Source organism: Tursiops truncatus, chromosome 3, assembly GCF_011762595.2.
Source record: "Tursiops truncatus isolate mTurTru1 chromosome 3, mTurTru1.mat.Y, whole genome shotgun sequence".
Classification (NCBI taxonomy): domain Eukaryota; kingdom Metazoa; phylum Chordata; class Mammalia; order Artiodactyla; family Delphinidae; genus Tursiops; species Tursiops truncatus.
Genome location: NC_047036.1, coordinates 108,378,881 through 108,399,633, shown reverse-complemented (window position 1 = coordinate 108,399,633; position 20,753 = coordinate 108,378,881). Strand labels below are relative to the sequence as shown.

Genomic DNA, 20,753 nt, shown 5'->3' with positions numbered 1-20,753 from the left:
ATTTTCTTCCCTTTCAACAGAATACGTCTCCTGAAAATGCCATCTGCATCAAAACTAAGGCAGGTTACAAAGTTGTTGGATTAGGTTAGGTTGCCTCTGAACATAGTATTTTAAGTCTTCATCTACTGAAATGTTGCTATGCTCTTGATAAATCCTAAAAACTTATCCAGATAGACAGACACAGGTGACAGCTCCTCAGGATTAGAACATAATTTTCTACAAAGCCACAGAAGTGGAGAGTTCATACATTAATTTTAGAAGCTAGTATATATTGTTTTACTGCCCTCTAGCTTTTATTGCCACAGATTAGAATCCCAAAAGCCTGTTGTTTTCCCTTGAAGTTATGTTCATCCTCAGAGTTCAACAGTGACTCTGGACTATCTCCAGGTTTGCTGGTTTTCCCTTCCGGTGTTCTGTATGGCATATGGAAGTCCCTCTCTATCTGAACATGGGTTTTCCTATAGCTTAGTAAAGTTTTCTTGTATTATTTCTTTGATATTGCTCCTTGTGTTCTTTTTTGCTATTTCCAGAGCTTCTGTTATGTGGACATCTGAATGTGTGTTTGTGTGTCTAAGGGGGGGTCGGGGGGAGGAGGGACGGAGGGAGGGAGAGCGTGTGTGTGTCTGTGTGTATGCACGTGTGGGTGTATAATCTTCCTAGTTTCTTCCATTATTTGTTTCCTCTTTATAGTTTCACTGCATTAGAAAATAATGCCACTTGATCCTCTTTAGGAATCCACAACTGTTTTCGTACAGTCCAGAGAGAAAAAAAAAATTTTTTAATGATTTAAATTTATTTATTTATGGCTGCATTGGGTCTTCGTTTCTGTGCGAGGGCCTTCACCAGTTGTGGCAAGCGGGGTCCATTCTTCATCGCAGTGCACGGTCCTCTATCGCGGCCTCTCTTGTTGCGGAGCACAGGCTCCAGACGCGCAGGCTCAGTAATTGTGGCTCACGGGTCCAGTTGCTCCGCGGCATGTGGGATCTTCCCAGACCAGGGCTCGAACCCGTGTCCCCTGCATTGGCAGGCAGATTCTCAACCACTGCACCACCAGGGAAGTCCCAGAGAGGAAATATTTTAAGCCTGCAGGTCATACAGTCTCTGTCAAAGCTCTGGCTCTACTCTGTCATCACAGTGTGTAAGCAGCCACAGACAATGTGAGAACAAATGAGTATAGCTGTGTTCCAGTAAACATTTATGCACAAAAAAGGGTGGCAGGTGACATAATGGCCCATAAGTTCTGGCTTGCTGACCCCAGCTCTAGATCAGTAATTTTTTTTCAGTGGTAGATACATTATTATTTTTCTCCAATTATGATTATGTTTTGGAAGCTCTTTGCTACGCAATATTTTTAATCTCTTTGAGAATTTGTATTACATGTTTTCCTTTTTTCGTATCAAAGACGCCTGATTGAATGAATTATAGTCTATAACACCCGGGAGTAAAATATTCATTCCTGTACTTCTCCAAATTTAGTTACTTCAAGCCCCTTTTTGAAGGGTTAAGAAATTCAATCGGTCCTTTGGGGCAGTGTCCCATAGGGTTGTATAAAAATTTCAGGTTAAAATGGTGTCAGTAAGCCAAGGAAGGGTCTAGATCCCTTGTCTATGCTCTTCAATTTTCTGTTTCTTAGCACAACACACCGATTTCCTGCTCTCTTTTCCTTACATGGTGCTACTTAAGGAGGCTCACACAGATTCCCTGCCCCTAACCACAGACTTGTCACCCGCAGCCATCCTTTGATGTGAGAGGCCAAGTGCCACCAATGCAGGATAGTCTCTTCCACCCTATTTCCCATTTTTTTCTACAAACTCTTAAGTTTGTCTATTTTTACCCACCCCATTCAACATACTTCCCCTTCATACTATTCTCTTCTGAGATGATACAGCACAAATCCCTAAATGAGCCTTGAGAAGCAATGCTACCTTCTCTTTTCTAGGATTGAGGTAGGGAAAAGACGATGTTAACAGTAGTTTTGTGTCTGTTTTCTTCTTGGTAACATACTGTTACATTACCATTAAATTTGTCTTGTTAGAAAACTATGTTTCTCAAAGCACATCCAAGTGCATCTTCACCAGCAGAGGACATGAGTTTTCTTGATACCTGAGTAGGACAAATTGTTGGGGTTTCTTCCACAGTACGCCCCCTGACGTACTGAAGGAGAAGGAGGCTTCCAGGGTCTCGGCACACCCCAGACTGAGCAGAAAAGGCTAGACGTCTACAGATGAAGACAAAGGATGGCGGTTATGTTCCATGGGCTCATGGCGTCTGCCAGACTGAAGACTTCCCCGAAGGCCTTGTGAGGCTAGCCTGCAGGGGCAACAGCTCCCGAGGTACAGATGGTGCCACCTGGCTCAGCCAGAGGGTCTGCTGAAGCAGGTGATGGGCTGGCCTATTTCAGAGAATAAGATCTCTTCCAGATCGTCCCTTGCCCTGTGAACACATAGGACTTCTAACAGTTCTGAATCCACATCATTTCCTCTGGAAGGGTGTGTCTGGGCCTGAGCAGATGGCTACACCTGGCCCACGAATCCACAATAAGGGATTTATTCTAACAGTCAAATTATTGCAAGAAGATGCTGGGAGAGAGGAGTCACCATGGAGCACTCAGGCCACCAGCCATCTCACCCAGAAATGTTTCTTGAAAGATTAATGAATGGATGTGCTTCTAGGTCGATATGCTTCTGAAAGAGGCATATTAATATACACTTATAAGCATAATATGACACTCTGAATAAGAGGGAGGATGTTCAAAAGGAGACAACTAAACTGGTTCAAAAGAGACTACTCTAGGGGCTTCCCTGGTGGCGCAGTGGTTGAGAGTCCACCTGCCGATGCAGGGGACATGGGTTCGTGCCCCGGTCCGGGAAGATCCCACATGCCGCAAAGCGGCTGGGCCCGTGAGCCATGGCCGCTGAGCCTGCGTGTCCGGAGCCTGTGCTCCACAACGGGAGAGGCCACAACAGAGCGAGGCCTGTGTACCGCAAAAAAAAAAAAAAAAAAAAAAGAGACTACTCTCACAGTGAAAAGCAAAGGACAGGAAGACACCGACTTCCTTCTGTCACAGCAATTATGTTAGGTAATTAATTTATAATCTGAAAATAATGACTACTTTTCAACTTGAACTTTACTGAGTTGGGAATGAGACTTTTCCTTTAGTACTGAAAGGGTTCTTCATGCCATCTACTCTAACCTGGATTGTAGGGTTAGAAGTAGAAGTTTTCTGTCTTTCCTTCTTTAAGGCTAGAAGGAGCACAACTTTTAAAGCAGGGGGATAACATGATCAAAATGGTTTTAAAAGGCATAATAGCTACAGATGGTAAGCAGGTTGGAGGGGTCCAAAAGAAAAATCATTAGAGTAATGTTGGTGAAAGGAGATTACTTGCATTCAACTAACAGCAGCATAAATGGAACATGTACAGATTCAAGCTGTGTTCAGTGGGCAAAATCAAAAGCATCTGGTTGTTGACTGGATTTGAGAATTGAGAGGTAACAGTTAAGAAAGATGCACAGATTTCAGATCTGAATAGAGTGTACTCAATTTAATGGATTAGATAATACTGGAAGACGGTCAGTCTTTAGGAAGAAGATGAAAGATTCTGTTTAAGACACACCGAATTTGAGACATCTATGAGACATTCGAGTGAGGTTATCAAGAGGGCAAGTTGAATACACAGATACAGGATTCTGAAAAGGGCTAAACTAGAGATAGGAAATTGAGAGTCACCAGAATAAAGCTGTCCAAGTTAATGAGACTCCCTAGGAAGAAAAGTGCACAGAAGAACTCTATATAAGGTTGGTCAGGAAAATAAGCCATTAAAGGAGGCCAAAAAGGAACAGCCTAAAAGTTAGGAGGAAAGTCAGATGTGACTTCTTCAAAGTGTGAAGGAGGGGTTAGGCAATACTCTGCAAGCTGGTGGGAGGTCAGGTGAAGAGAAACATGTTTCCTGGATTCAGCAACATGAAGTGAGCACCTTGGTGATGCTGTGCCAGCACAGTGACAGGAGCTCCAGACATCAGCGGGGGAGTGAGGGGCATCCAGGAGGCGGGGAAATGGAGAACTCCAACACAGACAAGTGGACAAAGTCTGGTCTCTGAACAGGAGAAGACAGACAGCTGTAGCTCAAGGGAGAAGAGGTAATGAGGACAGATTGAATTTTTTCCCTTAAATATGAGAAAGACTTGACTATGCTTAATTTCTGATGAGGCAAATCAGAAAAGACAGAGACAGAAGGTAAAGAAAAATAAAGATTATCAATATTACAAGCCTTCCAGAGAAGGTAGGAGGGATAGGATCCAGACACAGGCTGAGGTGTTCTTTAGACTTCTGTTATAACTTTCTTAATCAAAAACCTGGATTCTAAGTATAATTAAATATTTTAAGATACAAAAACATAATATTTTTCAGCCACAAGGTAGACATTTAAAGAACAGCCCACTTTTCTGGTGTGCTATATTGAGAGCACAGGGTACAGACTAGATTTAAATCGTGGGCAAACAAGGGGAATTCCAGAGTCAGGCCTCTGCAGAGAAAAACAGGAAATGGTGCACTCCACTCTGATATGTATTAACTGCTGTCAGTAGCCCAGTCACAGTTTTTCCTGGAAACATACTTTATTCTTCTTGATTCCTTATAGGGAACTTTACTAAAACTTTCGACCATGTGAATAATTCTTGCCATCCTTAAAATATTAACTGTTATTCTGCATAAGGCCAAAGACTAGAGGTACACAGAAACGAGTAGTTGTATTACAGTGAAGGGGATTAGGGAAAATGTCTCTTCCCATTTAATGTATGTCAATTATGCCTCACTGAAGCTGTTTAAATCTTAGAGTTACATACTAAAAACTTGTTCAATGAAATGTGATATCCAGAATTTGCTTTTAATTATCCAGTGGAGGGGGGTTAATAGGTGAAACAAGATGGTCCCCCCATCAATAACTACTGAAGTTGGGGACTACACACACGGGCAGGTGGCGGGCCGAGGTGTAAGGGGGTCCTCTTCTTTCCCTAATAAGTTTTTAAAAATAAGTTTTTTAAAAGATATGCTAATTCATTTATTTTCCTCCTAGTCTTACAACTTTACATAAAAACTTATGCACTGTGTACTAGTAAAAATGCTGTGACACAAGTACGAATAAACATTTACTTTCATGTCTGATTTCCATCAGAACGTAATCTTGTCCTCATTCTTTCAGATGCTTTACAATTCTAAAATTCTCTACCCACTTCCTGTCTTCCTCCCCAAACTATAGAAGATATATGTGAAGTTTTTCAGAAATACACTGCAGAGCTACCTCATCAATATAAGGCTAGCTACAGTATCCATTTAGTTTAACACTGCTCATTATATGCTTCATTCATGCACTCCCATCACATGTTCCTTCTTTGAAAATAAAAATTACTTGGCAAATATTTATTTTAAAAACCTGGAATGTAAAATTTACAGAAAAGATTATTCTGAGATTATTCTACCAAAAGACCCCTCTTCTCTGGTTTCACACTCATATCTGGCTACCACCTCCATCCCTCTCCTTCTGTGTATATCGTGTATGGTGGCCTTCTCCAATACATCCTAGGTCCCCTTTCTTTCCTCTCCCATGTCTTCACCTTATTAGCTCTATGCTGATGACTAGTAAGTCTATTTTCTCTTTTCTGGGCATTAGGCTACACATCCAAGTGCTTACCGGACATGTCCATGTGAACGTTGAGAGGATACTCAAATTTCCTGTGTCCACAACTGAACATATATAATCTTATTTCTGTAATCTATTCTTTCTCTTCGTGCCCCATTTTGGTGAACACTTCCACCAGTACTTCAAGCCAGGTGTGAAGACTGTCCCTCACTCCTCCTCCTTCCTCATACTATCACATCACATCAGCATCACATCCTGTGGATTCTACCCTTTCACTCTCTCCATCCCCATGTCACTGCCACAGCCTTACTGCAGTCCATACCGCCTTCCACCTACATCACTATAGTAGCCTCCAAACTAATTTGCTTCAAACTTTACAACATTCCTTCCCCTCCCAATATTCTTTGCGCTGGATTTAGATAGACCTTTTTAAAGTACAAAACTGATGCTACTCACCACTTTAAAATCCCTCAATGGCTTTCCAAAACTTGCAGGCTAAATTCAAAATCCCAAAGCCTATGAAATCCTGTTTCTCTCTCTAGCCTCCTCTTTTTTTTTTTTTTTTTTTTTTTGCGGTACGCAGGCCTCTCACTGTTGTGGCCTCTCCCGTTGCGGAGCACAGGCTCCAGACGCACAGGCTCAGCGGCCATGGCTCACGGGCCCAGCCGCTCCGCGGCATGTGGGATCCTCCCGGACCGGGGCACAAACCCGTGTCCCCTGCATCGGCAGCCGGACTCTCAACCACTGCGCCACCAGGGAAGCCCTAGCCTCCTCTTTTAATACTTTCTTGCATTCTAAGCTTTCATCTGCTACTTGAAATTCCCTAAATATGCTATGATCTCGCTCTCTCTCACTTCTCTGCCCTTGACCTGAAAGGATCCTTCCTACTGCTCCTTGACTAACTCAGGCCTCATACCCTCTGCTCTGAGGTTAGATGCTCCTCCTCTCTGTTCCCAGAGAACCTTGTGTTCACCTCCACCAAAGTAAAATTTACATCTCGCACCAAACTGAAACTGTCCACTGGATGGCACATGTGCTCCTATATGGAGAGGGCATATAAAATGTTAGCTCACAAGGACCAGCGCCATACAGAGCACAAAGCAATTCATCAACACACGTTTTATAAATGAATGCATTTATGAATATATAAACATTACAATCACATTGTTTTTAAGGCTTAACGTTTTAAACATTTTTTGTAGCAATATAAATGTTCCATCTCCCTCACATTTCTACAATATTGATCAAATATAGCTTCTAGGAAAACAGTGATTACTCAATCACTTAAAAGTTGAAACTTCCTCTAAGACTTTCTCTGGGCAGCTTCGTGTGCAAACACATGCCACCGAGGAGCAATTTAAGGCCAGATCCCAGAGGGTAACAGGAGGCCTAAGGTAAAAGCACAGGTGGAACAACCTCAGGTCCTTCTAGAAATGGAGATAAAATGTAAATAAAGAACAAAATGGTCTGCCATCTGGAGCAGGGGAAAAAAGCTAGGGCTTTCGGGCTACAAGACAGCAATCACTTATGCCAATGTGGACTAAATATTTGAAAGGTTGAAAGAGAGTGATATACTACTGACTTAACTCTGCGACCTGGAGAGAGAAAGCTGAGAGAGTATAACCACATCCCCTACCTATGAATATATCAAATAAACCCACGATTCCCAGACTGTGTCAAGTAGCTGGCAAACATCAAGGGACCCCATGTGGTATTTTCAATTTGAGGGAAACACAATGATACTCAACATGAAGCAGCCTGGGACCTGGGCCCCTTTGCTGCAGTGCTTGCACCTGGACACACCTCTCCTCGAGCAACAGAATACAAAGAAACTGTAGGGGACTAAAAATAACTGCCTGCATGCCCAGTTGGGGCAAATTCCGAACAGAAGATAAAAAGAGACCAAAACACCCAAATGCCACCACTTTCGAAGAGCCCAGAGCAAAAGCAGGGGGTCAGGACTTCCCTGGTGGCACAGCCTGCCAATGCAGGGGACACAGGTTTGATCCCTGGTCCAGGAAGATCCCACATGCCACGGAGCAACTAAGCCCGTGCGCCACAATTCCTGAGCCTGCGCTCTAGAGCCCATGAGCCACGACTGCTGAGGCCCACTCGCCTGGAGCCCATGCTCTGCAACGGGAGAGGCCACCACGATGAGAAGCCCACGCACTGCAGTGAATAGTAGCCCCCACTCGCCACAACTAGAGAAAGCCCGTGTGCAGAAACACAGACCCAATGCAGCCACACATACATACATAATTAATTTATAAAAAAGCAGGGGGTCAGGAGCAAAAGCAGGGCACTGCACATGCCCCCTGCACACACCACCACAAAGGGGTGGGCAAACCACCTAAGCCGGCCCTCCAGCCCGACTCCTACCTTCATCCCATATAAGGAACAAGCTTGCCCTGCCTCAGGGAGTGAGCAAGCAAGGGTAACTGTTGTTTGTTCCCCCTCACCTCCCCACTATAGCAGGGGTTCCAATAAAGCCTTGCCTGAATTTCTTGTCTGGCTTCTGGTCAACTTCTATTGATTAAGAAGGCCAAGAACCCTGGTTGGTAACAAACATACGTACAATACTGTGTGAACTAACTCAAGATAATTCAAAATTTCAATCTTAGAGAACACACTCTTTTCAACAACACATCTTTGCAAAGCAGAGTTTTTCAGTGCCTGCTGTGTAAAAAGCCCAAGTATTGTACAAAAGTCAGTATAGAACTGGAAAAGAGGCTGGTGGTGTTCAGTCTGATCCTACAGTTTGAGGAGTTGTGTAAAGCCTAATAGGCACACATATCCCATAGGTAATCAAGGTTATTTGGGAAAGAAATAAAAATTTAGTTTTTCTTTCTATATATGTGTATTATTTTTTCAAATGGTGACTCAGTTTTTAGAACATAAGTACTAAGTTGTTTAGACCAAACTAGTTAATAAATAAATCCATAAAGCATTTCTCTTGGCCTGGGAACACCATGAAAAAAATTACTGATGTGTTAAGGGCAACAAACACAGAAGTTTGGGAGCCTCTGAAATAAGCTAACTTTTTGAAATATTGAGAGTATAACTAGGCACTGGGCATTTCTTAAAAAAAAAGTAACTTTTTATACTATTCTACTGACAGTGTTCCCCTAAATACATGAGCTGCTTTCAAATTGCATCCTATTATCCATCCAGTTCATACAACAGTGGGGAAAAAATGACTAACAAAAGCTAAAATAACATAAAAATAGATTTGATTTTTTTTTATAGTAAAGGAAAAGGATTTTCCTAGTGAGTCTTACACAAAAATGAAAGCAATAGTTACGGCTGCAATGTCAACAAACTACATGAAATGCCCTCACCCAAACCCATTCCCATGTGGCACTGCCTATTCATCCCTTAAGACTCAGCTCAAACATAACCTTCTGAGTTGAGGCTGCTGGGTATTCCTTGCTTTAAGTATTCAGAGTACAAGGCTCATTATTTCAATTATAATACTTAAAAATACTGTATTATAATTTATCTGCCCACAGTTTGATTTTCCTACCGTGCTAAGAGTTCTTCTATGACCACAGCTGTGCCTGATACATTGGAAAATTAATGGCTGCTGAATGAATAAAAGGATTTTAAAGAAACAATGTCAGTTCTCTAAAAACTGTTTGTCTTATCCAATATTATGACCAAATATTTCTCAAGGACCTATTACATATGAAGATTTTAAAAAAAAAGAAAAAAATATATATATATGATGTCAATTCTAGTGGATTTCACAGTTCTGCAAAAAAAAAAATTACTTACCTGTTTTACTTTTCTGCTTTACAGTAATGCTATCTACCATAGAGTAGTTCTACTGTCATCACTGTTCTAGCTTTTATACGGGGTGACACCTCAAGAGCAAGCTTTACTGTATATCAGAATCACTGCAGGGGTTTGTTAGAACACAGGCTGCTGACCTTGCAGAATTTCAAATCCACCAGGTTTGGGGCAGGTCCAGGAACGTTCATGGCTAACAGGACACCAGCTCAATGGTTTAGAAACACTGGTGCTGAAGATTTACAGCTAAATATTTTAAAACAATGGGTAATTCTTAAGAGTCTTACTACATGCCAGGCATATTTCCAATCACTTTAAATACAGGAACGCATTTGATAATACGTTGAAAAGCAGTGTGTGATGTTTTAATATTCCCTTCAAATCCAAGAAACTCTGGCGAACTCTCACTTGGAATCTCTTGACTATTGCTCACATTCCTACCTTATATTCACATTTGTTAATCTCTTGAACTCCCTGAATAATATTTTACAATTTTTGTGTGTGTTTTTAAATTATTTAGAGAGCCATTAGGCTGAATGGTTTTTCTCATTAAGAACAAACAACTCAACAACCAAGCCACCAAAGAATGTTTTTTAATCAATAGTTTTCATCAAAAAGAAGAGCCTATTCACTGTAGCAAACAAAGAAATACTTCTCAACCAGCTATCACCCCAGAGCTCGGTGCACAGACAGTAGTCAGACATGCCTATCTCCCCTAGTCTTTCCCTGGAAGAGGTCTATTTGCATATTTTAAAAGCTACTACCTGAGGGTCAAGCTTCTAATTTAGCACACAGAGATAGACTAAGATACTGCCCAGAAAGGAGGCCACTGGGCACCATCTCCACGTTTTTCCTCTTGCCCATTCCAGGTTACCCAGAGTACTGCTTTTGCAGCTGCCTCCCAGGGGTGACACTTTTTGATTGCCTGGCTTTGGTGGCCAGCAGGGCTTCAGGTCACAGGTCCCACAGCACAAAAATAATCAACCAGTTCTTAACTAGCTATCCCCCCAAAGGCTCAGTGCAGAGGGAACAGACATAAATACCTAGCTCCCAGAATTTCCGTGAAAGGGGTCTACTTGCATAGTTTGAAAGATGCTGCCTGAGGGTCTGACTTCCAGTCAGCCTGCATCTAGGTACTAACTGAGATCCTCCCCCTTTGGACACAGAAAGGTTTAGGCACACCCTCAATGACAAAGAGGTGGCTTTGGACAATCACAAGGTTTGAGAGACAACCAAGACCTTGGGCCAGGCTGAATGATAAGGTTCAACTCCTACACATGACCAGTATGTCACACCTGGCAGAGGTGGCTGTTTTATATAATGCACAGAAACCAGCACAGAGAGCCCAGGAAAATGAAGAAACAGAGGAACGTGTTCCAAACAAAAGAACAAAATAAAACTCCAAAAATAGACCTTAATAAAATGGAGGACAGATCATATGTTAAGCTACAGTTTAAGTCTTAATAAATTTAAAAAGACTGAGGTCATATCAAGCATCTTTTCTGACCACAATAGTATGAAATGAGAAATCAGTTACAAGAAAAAAAGTGGAAAACCCACTTTAAAAACATACTACTAGGGTTTCCCTGGTGGCGCAGTGGTTGAGAGTCCGCCTGCCGATGCAGGGGACACGGGTTCATGCCCTGGTCCGGGAAGATCCCACATGCCGCAGAGTGGCTGGGCCCATGAGCCATGGCCGCTGAGCCTGCGTGTCCGGAGCCTGTGCTCCGCAACGGGAGAGGCCACAGCAGTGAGAGGCCAGCATACCACAAAAAAAAAAAAAAAAACATACTACTAAATAACCAATAGGTAACAGAAGAAATTACAAGGGAAATCAAAAAACATTTTGAGAAAAGTAAAAATAGATATATTACATACCATTCTTATGGGATGCAGCAAAGGCAGTACTAACAGGGAAGTTCATAGCAATAACCAACTATGTTAACAACAACGAAGAGCTCAAATAAATAATGTAACTTTTTACCTCAAGGAATTAGAAAAAGAGCGAACTAAACCCAAAGTTAGTAGAAGGAAGAAAATAACAAAGATCCAAGTGTAAATAAATGAAAAACAAACTAAAAGACAACAGAAAAGATTAACAAAGCAGAGAACTACTTTTTTAAAAGATAAAATAGAAAAACCTTTAGACTTACAAAAAAAAGAGAATTCAAATTAAATTAGAAAAGAGGAGACATTACAACTGATACTACAGAAATACAAAGAATCATAAAGACTACTATGAACAATTACATGCCAAAAAACTGGACAACCTAGAAGAAACAGATAACTTCCTAGAAACATACAAACCTACCAAGACTAAACCATGAAGAAATAGAAAATCTAAACAGACCAATAACAAGTAAGGAGACTGAATCAGTAATCAAAAACCTCTCAACAAACTATAGGACCACATGGCTTCACTGGTGAATTCTACCAAACATTTAAGAAGAATCAATACCAATTCTTCTCACATTCTTCCAAAACAATCAAAGACTACACTTCCAAATTCATTTTACGAGGCCAGCATAACCCTGATACCAGAACCATACAAGGTCAGTAAAGAAATTACAGGCCAATAATCCTGATGAACAAAGATGCAAAAATTCTCAAGAAAATCTAAAGAAATTGAATTCAACAGCACAATGAAAGGATCATACACCATGATCAAGTGGGATTTATTACAGAGATAGAAGGATGGTATACCACATTAACAAAATGAAGGATAAAAGTCACATGATCTCAAAGAAGCAGAAAAAGCATTTGGCAAAATTCAACATCCTCAATAAAGTGGGTATAGGGAGATCATACCTCAACATAAAAAAGACTGCACAGATATGTCTCATTTCATTGCACTTTGCTTTATTGTACCCCACAGATACTGCGTTTTTTTACAAATTGAAGGTTTGTGGCAACTGTGCATTGAGCAAATCCATTGGCACCATTTTGCCAACAATATTTGCTCACTTTGTGTTTCTGTATCATATTTTGGTAATTCTCACAATATTTCATTTTTTTCACTATTATCATACTTGTTATGGTGATCTTTGATATGACTATTGCAAAAACATCATGACTTGCTGAAGGCTCAAATGATGGTTAGCATTTTTTATCAGTAAATCATTTTTTAATTAAGATACGTATTTTTCCTTAGAAATAATGCTATCGCACACTTAACAGACTACAGTATAATATTAATATAACTTTTATATATATTGGGAAACCATAAAATTCACTTGACTCTCTACTGCAATATTTGCTTTAGTGTGGTGGTCTGTAACTTGATCCACAATATCTCCAAGGTATGCCTGTATATAACAAGTCCACAGCTAACATGAACTCAATGGTGATAAGCTGAAAGCTTTTCCTCTAAGATCAGAAACAAGACAAACATGGCCACTCTCACCACTTTTTTTCCATATATTGAAAATCCTAGACAGAGCAATCAGGCAAGAAAAAAAAAAAAAGGGCATCCAAACTGGAAAGGAAAAAGTAAAATGGTCTTTATTTGCAGATGACATGATACTACATATAGAAAATCCTAAAGACTCCACCAAAAAACTGTTAGAACTAATAAGCAAACTGAAATTCAATGAAACTGAATGGTGGAACGGAACAATGGAAAAGATAGTCTCTTCAATAAATGGTGTTGGGAAAACTGAATAGCCACATGCAAAAGAATGCAACTGGACCAAAATCTTACACCATACCCCAAAATCAATTCAAAATGGATTAAAGACTTGAATGCAAGACTTGAAGCCATAAAACTCTAGAAGAAAACACAGGGATAAGCTCCTTGATATCACTCTTCGCAATGATTTTTTGGATTTGATACCAAAAGCAAAGGCAAAGCAAAAATCAGTAAGTTGGACTACATGAAATTAAAATTTTTTGCACAGCAAAGAAAACTAATGCAGTAAAAAGGCAACCTACAGCTACAGAATGGGAGAAAATATTTGCAAATAATATATGTGATAAGGAGTTAATGTCCAAAATATATAAAGAACTTATACAACTCAGTAGTTAAAAGCAAAAACAAAACCAACCCAGTTAAAAATGGGCACAACTGAATATTTTCCCAAAGATGACATACGGATGACCAACAAGTACATGAAAAGATACTCGATATCACTAATTAGCAGAGAAATGTAAAACAAAACCAAAATGAGATACCACCTCAGACCTGTTAGAATGGCTATTATCAAAAAGACAAAAGATAGCAAATGTTGGTGAGAACTGTGGAGAAAAGGAAACCCTTGTGCACTGCTGGTGGGAATATAAATTGTGCAGTTGTTATGAAAAACAGTACAGAGGTCCCTCAAAAAATTAAAAACAGAACTACCATATGATCTAGCAATTCCTCTTCTGGGTATACAGTCGAAGGAAATGAAATTGCTATCTCAGAGAAACATGCATCTTCCTGTTCTTGCAGCACATTTACGATAGCCAAGACATGGAAACCACCTAAGTGTCCATCAATGGCTGAATAATGAAAATGTGATGTGTGTGTCCACATAAGTATATATAGACAGATATATGCATATACGTATAGATATGTGTGTATCTGTATATACACAATGGAATTTTATTCAGCCATAAAAAAAAGATGGAAATACTGCCATCCGTGACAACACTGATGAACGTGGAGGGCATTATGCTAAGTGAAATAAGTTAGAAAGAAAAAATAAATACTATACCATCTCACTTTTATCTGAAATCTGAAAAAACCTAACTCACAGAAACAGAGAACAGACTAGTGGCAGCCAGAGGCAGGGGGTGAGGCATAGGGGGTGGAGGTGGTAGAAATGGGTAAAGGGGATCAAAAGGTACATACTTCCAATTATAAGATAAGTAAGTTCTGGGGATATAAGGTACAGCACGGTGACTACAGTTAGCAATACTGTCGTGTATATTTGATTATTGCCAAGAGTAAATCTTAAAAGTTGTCATGAGAAGAAAAAAATTGTTTAACCATATGAGGTGATAAGTTAACTAACTTACTGTGGTAAGCATTTCACAGTATATTCATTTATCAGATCATTATGTTGTACTCCTTAAACTAACACAATGCTATATGTTAATTATATCTCAATAAAACTGAGGTGGGAGGGAAAACCTACTCCTACTTATAGAATGGAGGTAGTGAAATAAATTTCAGGTCCACCATTCCCTCATATGATCTACTTCTCACCATTTTCATTCCTTACCTCTGGGCTCTACCAAGATTTCTATTCAATATAACAAATCACAAGTGTGAGTCATGGTTTTATTCCAATAATGATTGGATAAATCCTAAGCATACCAGGATGATTACAAAGAGGTCATATATCTATTTACAGATTATCAGTGATGATTTGAGCTACTAAATTCACTATCTCCTATCTGTGTCCATGAACTCCTTTACTGCTGAGTCTGACCAACTTTGGAGGTAATATTATATAAATTACATTATCTTATACTCTACAAATAGTAAGCAAAACATTAATAGAGCAACAAAACTTAAAAAAAAACCATTACACATAATAAGGTAACTGTGGGAAAAAGATATTACCATGACTTTATACAAAAATGATTCAGAGGATTTTATGACCTGTTAATATTTAATGAGTTATGATACAGTGCTCAAAATGATACATAGCACTTATAATTTGGGGGTAGGATGAAAACCATATGAATAAACTGCATAATACAGAGGCCTCTACCTTTTGCTCACTATCTTTATACAAAGTTTACTTACTATGGCACAAGTCAAAAGATAACTGAAGCTAACTGCTTATAGACTCTAGCTTCACTGGAATTCTGCTAAAGGTGTATATAACTAGCATTAAGTCTTTACCCTCCTTTCATTTTTTTCACTTTGGTTATTCTATCAATGCTTACTTCAGCATTTGCTAAAGAGATTCAAGTTTCTGACATTCAAAACTTATCATTTCCCAAAAGGTAAAGCTGTTTGTGTAATTCACATATCCTTAGTTTTCAATTTATTTTTACTGATTTGGATTAACTTTTTTTTTTTAACACCTAAACAGTAGCTTAGGATATTCTAGACCGACAACAAGTAATCTTTTTAAATTGTTCTTAAAGGATTTGAAGCAGCTTTATATAACATTTTTACCAGAGTAGTTAATGGATATTCAGGCTAAGTGACATTTTATTTCTATCCTTCTGTATAAATAGGCATAAATCTTTATTGTGGACATACACCACTTCTTTCTACATACTTTGTTCTAGAAGTAGCAACCCACTTCCTTTCCTTTTGGGAAATCATCGCTTCCTGACCCCAACCATATGATTTTGATAGGTTGCCAACCACAGTAGTCGACAACCCTGACCACGGGGTGTGCACATGACACAAACTGGGCCCAGAATCCTTCCCTGGGAAGGACTAAGGGAGATGTCCTTTCTTCCTCATGGTGGTTAAACTGAGATGATGAACCTGGAGCTGAGGTCAATCATGGAAAAAACACCCACCTCTAGTCAGAAAGTGCAAAGAATCAAGAAAGAGACAGAGTTGAGAATCTTAACAGTGTCCCAGGTCCTGGATACAGATGTTTAAGAAGCCAGATCCAGCTTTCCCATGGGTAGTAATATAAGCTGATAATACGACCTATGGCAGTCTGGTTTCTAAGATCTTAACTAAAAATCGATGATTAATATGTCAAGATTAATATTAATCTTTGATTAGTAAGACAAATGGAAGAGAAACAAGGAGTAGACTGCAAAGATTAAGAAAAAAAAATCAGCCCTTCAATAACTGAGTAGCTTACTTTGGATTCCAAATTCTCATATTTAGGTCAAACTTCAGAAAATAATAAATGTTTTCAGTATGCCAACTTGTACTGTATGAAGATACACTCTGGGAACAATAAGTGATAATTCTACTTCTCTGGTTTCTAGAGTGTGGTGCACTCACTGGAATGCCAGCAGTGGCCCTCAGGTTAAAAGGCTTATATAAGGAGGCAATCCTATAAAAGACGAGAGCCACATCACCACAGAGAAATCCAAACACCCAAGCAGAGTTACAAGCAGGGACTTCGATCTAAGTCAAAGTACAGAAAGGCAAGGCATTTCATACTGGAAATATTTATAAATAGGTGGGTTGCTGGTAACACACTTAAAATTCAATCCTAAGTGCAGTACTGTCTTTACTTTGCCTTTTAGAGTTTAGTAGGTAAGTAGCCTTTTCCCACTTAGTATAAGTTTCAAAGTTGGTAACAGATGAGAAGTTCACAGGAGGCCCCAACATTTGTTTTTTATAAGGAATCTCTGAGCAGGTTTATAGTGATCTTTTCAAGGGCAAAATTGCTAAATGCAAAACTGAAGGAACTAGACGTTCTCCTCTCTCAGTGAGAAACCTGAAGCGAACATAGGGATTTCCTTTTCTCTTTCTATTTAAGGTTAGTATCTTGTTTAAGTCACACGTTGCAAGTATGAAAACTGAAATACAAAATAGGCTTAAAACTAACAACCTGAAATAGCTTCTCTAAGTACTAATGATATATTTTTCAATGCTTTTGCATGTTAAACCCTTTACACTAGAGATTTCTGCTACCACAGGGCCACTTGAGATTGTTTCTGTACCCTGTATATACATGCATATGTGTGTGTATAGTAGAGCTAACTTCAGGAAATCACTGTATACTGAACATAGAAAATGTGGTATAATACAATGGTCTACCACTGATATTATTGCAGTGAGACCTAAATTGGACTTCTCACCTCTGGAACTAAAGACAATAAATTTGTGTTGTTTAAGCCACTAAACTTGGATAATCTGTCACTGACAGCCACAGGACACTAATGTACCTAGGGAAAGCATATTACTTGCCAAGATCCCACAGCTAACTAAAGCAGGTCTGGGAGTCTCCCTTGTCCACTGTCTTTCCTTTACACCACCATATATACAGTTATTCTAAAATAAATACCTTTGTGTTTCAAAAAAAGTTATGTAATTCCCCCAAACACTTAATACATAAAATAGAAAGAGAAAAATCAAATGCTTATATTAACTTTTTGTAAATATTGTTCACAATCAAGCCAAGCAATGTTCTACAATTAATTTTTCTTGTACTATGTTTGTGTTGAATTGCTTTTTGTTTGCTTAACTTCCTATGAAACTAACATTAATTGTTGCAATACCATCCACAAATTTCTTGCAGTACAACTGGTTAAACAGCTAAACAACTAATCCATATAGTCTGAAATGTCACTAAATGGAATGGGTATTTTTCATTCAACTGGCCTTCAACCAAAACACTTACACTGTTTTTTTTTTAGTTCAGGGAAATGTTCCTGTATTATTATTGGGTTGTCCAAAAAGTTTGTTTGGGTTTTTCTGTGAGATGTTACAAAACCCCCAAACTTTTTGGCAAACACTTTGATAATTTATTCTCCTCCAATGCCCCTTTCTTCTACTTTGTGAAACTAATTAGGCAGATTTTGAACCTTCAGGATTGATCATCTAATTTTCTTAGCTTTTCCCTTCTACTTTCCATCTCTCTTTGTTTTACTTTGTTTTTACTCTCTATTTCTTTGTTTTACTTTGTTTACAGATTTCTTTATCTTCCAGCCCTTCCACTGGACCTCTTTATCTCAGCTATATCATTTCCAAACACTATTTCTTCTCAATTTGTTCTTTCTGTCCCCATTCCTGTGTAGGCACACTGTTCTTATTTAATGGGTCCAATATCCTAATCATCTGAGGAATATTCACAGTTTTTATTGCTTTATTTTAGTTCTTTTCTATTCCCTGTATCATCTATTTCCTCTGAGTTCTTTCATTCGGTTAATTTCTTTTAACTTTCCTCATGCCTGATGATCACCGACCGTCCAAATGAGGCTTAGTACACATGGGTCAGGCATGCTGAATGGTGGGTTCAAGGACAGGTGAGAAGATGGTGAAACTGGCTTTTTCCTTGGGGAGCCCACAACCACAGAAATCACCAGGTCTCTGCAGAGCCGGTCAGTTATCTAGAGAACGATCTGCTGCAGGCCAGCCTGAGCAGTTCAAGCCTAGTTGCAGGCCTTCCAAGAGCAAGGCAGTTAAGACTCTGGTTTGCTTCTGGTCAGTATCCCCCTGTGCAGGCAACTGGGTGTGGCTATGTTCTGCAAATTCCAAATCTATCATCTGTGTTTTATTATCTTTCATCCATGCTTATGTTTTGTCTGCATTCTTTTCCTTTGTGGGTTTTACCCCTTTTTGTTTTTTAAACTCCTTTAATGTCATGCAAAGTGGGGTTTCAGGAGAGAGGAGACTGTACGTGTGTGTTCAGTCCAACATCCTCTCTATGTTACACACCTGGATCTCTCTTCCTGGTAATTGAAAACCAAACCAAACCAAAATACTTCTGGTAAGAGACCAATTTTTCAAGCTTTAAAGGTCCAGTTCATTTCAAATAGAATGTGCTTGAAAATAACCAACAGAGATTTAAAACACAACAAAACAAAATAAAATCAACCATTATTTAAAATGAGAGGAGGGCTTCCCTGGTGGCGCAGTGGTTGGGAGTCCGCCTGCCGATGCAGGGGACACGGGTTTGTGCCCCGGTCCAGGAAGATCCCACATGCCGTGGAGCAGCTGGGCCCGTGAGCCATGGCCACTGAGCCTGCGCGTCTGGAGCCTGTGCTCCGCAGCGGAAGAGGCCACAGCCCTGAGAGGCCCGCGTACCGCAAAAAATAAATAAATAAAATAAAATGAGAGGAAACTGCAATTTGTCAACTAAACATTCATAAGAGCGCTTACTGCATGCCAGGCACTATGCTAAGCGCTTAACATAAATTACCTTATTTAATATACTTTATTATCTACTTTAATATATTTAAGACTATTAGATAGGTGTCATTATTCCTATTTGCAGAGGTCACACAGTATTCCTATCTGCTCAAGGTCACACAGTAAATAAGCATTGGGATTGCAATTCAAACCCTTATTTGAACAACTCTTAAGCTCATAGAAAACCAGATCTCCTATGAAGAGGGTAGAAAAAAGGGAAAAACTTGTTTGGTTTTTCATAACTACCCATAACTATGGGGCTCATAAAAATGAGATCAATTTCTGACAGCTAAGCACTACTGAAAGCACACTTGTCTTATGTTTCTTAGTAACTATATCTGCTATTTTTTTTTAACATCTTTATTGGAGTATAATTGCTTTACAATGGTGTGCTAGTTTCTGCTTTATAACAAAGTGAATCAGCTATACATACTTTATCTGTTCTTAAGGTCAGTTAGAAATGACATCTAGTAACTCCTTTATTTAATGTATGGGAGATTCTGTTTATCCTATATGCATGACTGACAGCTAATACTATTTCCAGTATCTTAATGATTTTTGAATCCATGCATATGTGCATAACGGAGACATGCAGAAGGATTTGTGCATGTTAAGACTCCAGTGAGGACATCACCCAACTGCTACTCAGGTAGACACTCAGGTAGACACTCCAAGAACAAATAAAACAAAATCAAAACCACAAAAAACAGAGTGATGGGTGTGTGTGTGTGTGTGTGTGTGTTAGAATGGCAGGCACTTATATCATTAAGTTAATATGTATGAAAGCATCATTAAGTTAATATGTATGAAAGCATTCAAACTAAGATCTGTAAAAATGGCAGATAATAATTAACATTTACTGGCAAGAATTTTTTTTTTTTTTTTTTTAATTTGGCTGTGCCTCACAGCTTGTAGGATCTTAGTTCCCTGAGCAGTGAAGGCGCCAAGTTCTAACCACTGGACCGCCAGGGAATTCCCAAGAACCTTTTAAAATGTTGAAACACTGCTGGTTTCACCATAACTTATCAAAACTAGTGATGTATTTTTGCAGAGTCTTATAATTCAATTGCATATCCAATGTGTGTATACATGTCCATTTGGGTAAAATTTATTGAAACACATACTAGAGAAAACTAGTTTTAAAATGCCAAGGCTTTGCCATTAACTCACTAGGCTTAACTTAGTTTACTAGTTCACTTAATAGTTTCCAAATTTGTGTGTGAGTGATGCATCTGACTAGATGTTTGCTTAGATGCCTTTAAGACTATAATTTTATGACTGTATGAAAATTATTTTCAATTCACAAATGAAAACAGCTAACAAATGACAAACCAAAACGAAAAAGAACAAATGATGTCTCACCTGCTAAAACAGAGGAGTATAAGCATAAAAAGTAGCTCTTCAAGGAACTAAAAGAAAGGTCAATCTACAAAAGTAATTGGAACATGAGCACTAGAAATATCTAAAAAATTAGAAGAATTTTTACTATGTACAGAGATGATAAGAGACCAACCTTTACTCAGTACTTAAAGGAGATAGAGCTGAGCTCTTAGAAGCTG

The 20,753-nt window shown here is 39.1% G+C and overlaps 1 protein-coding gene across 9 annotated transcripts in view; it reads right to left on the bottom strand.

Annotated features, from left to right (window-relative positions):
• CDC42SE2 (CDC42 small effector 2) overlaps positions 1-20,753 on the bottom strand; it is a 114,567-nt gene that overhangs the window by 22,284 nt on the left and 71,530 nt on the right. The window lies entirely within an intron of this gene.